Below are 5906 nucleotides of genomic sequence, written 5' to 3'. Positions count from 1 at the left end.
AGAAGCTATTCTATACTGACTGTGTGACTGTGAGTGCGTGTATAAGCGCCTGAGTGTCTGGATGAGAAGCGTGGGGGCATGGGCCTTCCATGGGAGCATGGTAACAGAGGCTATGAATTACTTGCACGGAGACAGGCCGGCCCTTTGGCTCTGCAGCTGGGGAATGTTTACTGAAACTAGTAGGCAGGAATGTATCTTCGAGGAGCGGAACAGATAACCCGAAGGTTATAGTCAGTCTTGGCAGACAGCAGGCTGAGCTGAGCGTGGTGGGCCGCGCTGGGAGTAAGGCAGAGTTCACGAGTACAGGGGCAGCCTGGGCAGCCTGGGCTGAGGCTGTCAGAGTCAGAAGGAAGGAAAAACTCGATGGCAGAAATTCTGGGCCTTCTTTGCCAGAGCTGAAAAAACATGTGGAGTACACTACAAAAAGACGTTGGCATAGTATACTTAGGAACGGACTATCCAACCCATTCAGGGTGGGTCTGAAAGAGGACATGTTAACGTTGGACGCAAATGTATTTGCGTCTTCATAGCTGGCACAGGAGGGAAGTTACATGCACTTTAACTCGTACATGGAGACGGTGGGGTACACGATAGGGAACATAACTTGACCAAAAATTTATATTTCCTCAACCCCCATAACCTATTCGGGCCAAGGCTGTCCATGAGTAGTGCGTTCTGTGCAGTATTTTCAACTGTACTAGTTTGAGTCTCAATGAGATTGCCACTTCCCTTGGAGATGCAAAGGCTTCCATCCGATCTTCATCATCAAGTTCTGTCATCTCCTCTGTCCACTTCTTTCACAATTTCATCAGGGGATCTGCTGCGATATTAATTAATTTACGGTACATGAGGAAAATTGGTTTAGTGGCCTTATAGCCATCAAGGAGCCTGTCCTCCAGTGGCGTTGCCTCAGTTAGAGTTTCTCCCTTTGATATACTTGCATATAGGGCATGTCTTACTTGACCGTATCAAAATATTTCTGAATCTGCCATTGCATATTCCTGTTGCAACACAGACAATTCTATTACCTTCCACATATCCCCACCTCTTGACAATCCTATCAGGTCCCACCTTTTGAATCCTTTTGAGTTCCTAAGAGTTACCAATAAATACGAATCCCACAGGGGGTGACTTGTGTAAATTTCTTGTCCCACCCAAGGCTAGGCCGTGTGCCAGAATTGGACTGAGTGTGCTGTTGGCCCGGTGAGGTGTAGTTTGGCTGGTTTAGAATAGAGTGCCTGAATGTAGGATCCACCAGGCAGCAACCACCTGTACATTAGATATCCTGGATATGATCTTCCCAACTCTCCTACCATTTCATTCCCCGCATTATTGGGTCCTCACAAATCCAGCTAGCGAGGGGACAGGGGATAGGAGACATCCATATCGCGTCCCTCCCCCAAGGGCGAAGACATTTGATTGTTTGTTATTCACCACCACTTGAGCCATGGGTTCTGAATATTATAGTTTCACCCATATATATAACCAGGGCCAAACCCCATATTTTCCAACACTGCAAAGAGGTGGGCCACTCTATTGTATCAAATGCCATAGCGGCGTCCAAGGACAACCCCACCGCATCTTCTAGGATCGTACCTACTCTTCTGAGTGCCCCTTGAAGACGGCGCAAATTCATGGAGGTGTTTCTGGATGGCATGAATCCTGACTGGTCCGGGTGGACCAGTCCGGAGATTGCTCTGACCAACCGAGTGGCCAACAACTTGGCCAGGATCTCCAGTTCCGCATTTAGGAGCAAGATGGACCGGTATGAGGAGCATTGATGTGTGATGAGTGAAGTAGTGTGGCTCACTGGTTAGAGGCGGCAGACCCGAGAGCAGAGGACGGCCCGGGACCAGGGTTCGATTCCCGGCGCGGCCGGTTTCTGGACCAGGGTCAGCGGACTCGATAATTCTCTCGCCTCGGTGCCCACTCTGATCAGCGATCACACTCGGCAACTCTGGGCATTAGCTTGCCTCATCTTCACTAACGGCCCCACCAGACCGCCGGGGATGCCTGGTCTCACCCTGGAGATACCCATTAAGGGACCATCTCTCAGGGAAGCCAGGAAGGGTTTCGCAGCGGTCGAAGCGCCTTGGGACCCTACGGGTAAGTAGTGCGCTATATAAATGCCAATACATTGATCACTGGGCTTACACTTTTTATGTATAACCACCACTGTGGCTAGTCGCTGGTCCGGGGGCAGTAGGCCTCCCTCTAGGCATTCCTTATGGAGAAGTGTGGCTCACGGTGTAGAGCAGGCAGACCCTGAAGCAGAGGTCAGACCCGGGACCAGGGTTCAATTCCCGACGCGGCAGGGTCTTGAGCTCAAATGTCCACGGACTTGAAAATTCTCGCTTCGGTGCCTGCTCTAATCATGGGTTCTCACTCTGCAACTCTGGGAATTAAGCTTGCTTAATCTCCACAACGGCCCCCCGCGGCGGGATGCCTGGCTTTCACCTTGGGGATGCCCTGTAGGGGCTATCTCACAGGGGAAAGCCAGGACGGGTTCCCAAGGCAAGTGCTGAGATACCCTTCGGGTCATCGAGCGCTATATAAGAACACACATACATACATACATTTTACATAGTCTTGAGATAGGGATCTATCATGTAAGGTTTAAGTTTATACAGTTCTATTGGGAGCCCACTGAGGCCCACAGCTTTCCCGGGCTGCAAATCTCTGAAGGCTCATGCTATTCCGTCATGTGTTAGTTCACTATCTAGGAAGTACCGGTCTACTTCTGACAGTGTTGGCAGTCGAATGTCCTTTACAAAGCCTCTTGACTTTTCTATTGGGTGAATCGAATGTGATTCGGATATTCGAGTGTAGTGGTTTGTGAATTTGTCAGCCACCAGTTTTACATCAGTGATTGTTTTCCCCTTCTGCAGTAATGATTTCTGTGACCAAGCGGCCGGCCTGCTCACAGCGGTCTAACCACGCAAGCAATGTCCCCCATCATGTAGACCCTCCTGAGTTTGTCCCTCTGCATTTCCTTTGCTCTGTCCATTATCTCACTCAAGTATTCTTACTTCTTGAAGGCTTAATTTGTGTGCCACTTCTTGATCCTCGGATGCCTTCTCCCGTTCTAGTGCTAGTATCTCAGTTTCCAGCTGCAATGTGACAGCATTTTTCTCATTTTTTGCCCTTGCTATTTGTGAGATTGCTTGCCCCTGCACCACAGTCTTGAAAGCCTCAGAAAGTGTATTAGCTGATCCCCCTGACCCCTCATTCTCCTGGAAATAACGCTCAATTGTTGTAGTAAGATTGTGTCTTATATTGGGGTTGCGTAGAAGACACAGGATTATGTGTGCACCCTACCCACCGGGCCACTACTCCCACCCAGTGTTACTCATATTGGGGAGTGATCAGATATGCCCCTAGCCATGTGACTGATTTCTGTCACCCACGCCACCTGATCTGCCGGCATGAGGATGTAGTCTATGCAGGAAAGACTATCATGTACCCCGTGGTGGAATGTAAATGCTAGTTGCTAGGATGTCATACTTGCCACACATCAGCCAGTCTTATTGTGTACAAAAAGGTGGACAGAATCATCTGAGCTGCAGTCAAGTCCCTCTGGGGATTGCGGTCTCGCCTACCACACACAAAAGAATTAAGATCCCCACCAATTATCAATTTACCATTAGGAAACTCTAGCAGTGTGCTACCGAAATCACGAAATGCTGTGGTTTGTAGTCCCGGAGGAACATAGACAGATACCAGAGTCAGTGCCCCGCCCTCCCATCTCCCCGTTACCGCCGCATATCTGCCCAATTCGTCCATCCTGGTGCAATTCATGGACATATGAAAGGACTTTTGTATCAATATGCCCACTCCTCTTGAACCCTAGTTAAACCCAGAATGTACAAGTTGATAACCGTACCTGTCCAATGCTTTGCATTTGTTTCCTAGCAGACGCGTCTCCTGGAGCAAGACCACGTCTGGGGCATGCCTTTTAACCGTTTGTAAGACTGCTCCCCTCTTAAGTTTGTCACCCAGATCATTTACATTCCAGGAAAAAAGTTTGATTCTCTGTTCAACCATGAGGTCTTGTACCAACCCTTTCCTTCACCCTCCTCCCTCCCCCCTGGATCCCGCCCGACGCTTGTAAGCTCGTGATGTGTCATGCATTGATGTGCCACTGCTACATGTATGTATCACCTGTGGACTATTGCCCTGGAGACCTGCTTTACATTAAATCTGATAAAATAATACAGAAACGAACTGAACCCTGAATCCCCAACTCCGCCCCTCCCTGCCTTCCTGCACTCTGGGCTTGAAAACTGCCCATACCCCAATAGTGCCAAGTGCCTGTAACCCTAATTACTGAACTAACTACAGACTTGGAGGTGACAGAACTCTTCCCTCGACCACCCAACTGCCACAACACACCCCTAACCGTTAATTAGGCCGCAGTTAAATATACTGTAAGTCACTTTGCATGAGTTCTGCTATCTTGTGTAGGCAACTCCATTTCTCTTTGAGCGCCGAGGAAGCGGCACTCCCCACCTCCACCAGCACCAGGAGTCTGTTTTAATCACAAGGCGGGACCCCCCTCATTTCGGGTCATGTTCCTTTGCCCATCTCCATCCCTCCAGCCACTTCTGTGCCACTTCTGGAGTGTCAAAGAACCAAGTTGTATTGTCTGCCTCCACCCGAAGCTTGGCTGGGAACAACATTGAGTATCGGATCCCCTTGTCTCTCAGTTGTTTTTTAATTTAAAGAATGGTTCTTCTCTGTCTCTGCACCACGATAGTGAAACCCGGAAAGAAGGACATCTCATTGTTTTCAAACTTGATAGGAGGGCTAGCTCTGGCAGTTTGCAATACAATTTCTTGGTCTCTAAAGTTCAGTAATTTCACTAGGATCGGACGGTGGGGAGCTCCCGGCTTGGGTCAGCCCGCAGGAACTCTGTACGCTCTTTCTACCATAAAATACTTTGAGAGAGTGTTTGGTCGCAAATAAGAGGTTCACCGCCTGTCCCTCCGCTTTCTCAGGAACTCCAATATTTCTGACATTATTGCGGCGCAACGTGCCTTCATAGTCATCCAGCTCGGCTTCTGTATGCTTCTGAGCCGCTTGCATTTCTTTTATCTCCTACTGCATCTGCTTGGAGCTCAACTCAGTAGTCACACATTCCATGGTTTTTACTTTATCGCTTGTTTTCTGGAGGTCCGCTCTAAGTAGCGTCATCTCGATCGTGATGGTGTCCATTCTTTGTTCCAGCGAGGTGCATACCCCAGCAAGGGCCACCATTACATCCTTGATCGTGGGTTCAGCTGCAGTCGGTGTTTGCTTCTCCTCCATCTCTACTCGCTTTATGGCATCCGTCTCCCCTGCTTGTGCATTGCATATTTGTCTAACTTGTTTTGATACATGATCTTCTGCCCCTTAGTCCCAGGCATCGCCACCCGAGTCTCAACAGCGCACACTTGGTGGGTCTCTTTGTCGCTGGTCCCTCCAATTGGCAGGACATTTGTTTCCAGATGCTGCTTATTGTGCCTCAATCTCTTGAACCCTTGCACAGCGATTCTTAGCCTCTTCTGTGCACTGGACGGTCCCCGGCTGTCTGACGTCATGGTGGGTGTGTGCGGAGGACAGCCCGGGGCCGTCTGAACCCCACACGCATGGGATTTTTCAGCACTTGGTAAAAGTTATGGCCGCAGCGAAGCGGTTAAGAAATCTAGTTCCGGGCACCAAACATTCACTACCTGTAGAGGTACTCAAGTAAGCACTAAAGCTCTGCTAGCCTTGTATGTGCTTCAATTAATGGGCCACTGCGACCTCCGGTTACCAGTTCTTCCCAGTCACTGTTCGCCTGGTCTTATCTTTTACTCAGTCTGTGAGGTCCGTTTCCCGGATTGGAGGTCTCCACTCACTCCTTCTGCACCCCGCCAGCCTCTACA

Source organism: Lissotriton vulgaris, unplaced genomic scaffold (genome assembly GCF_964263255.1).
Source record: "Lissotriton vulgaris unplaced genomic scaffold, aLisVul1.2 SCAFFOLD_307, whole genome shotgun sequence".
Taxonomy (NCBI): domain Eukaryota; kingdom Metazoa; phylum Chordata; class Amphibia; order Caudata; family Salamandridae; genus Lissotriton; species Lissotriton vulgaris.
Note: the sequence above shows the minus strand (reverse complement) of the source record.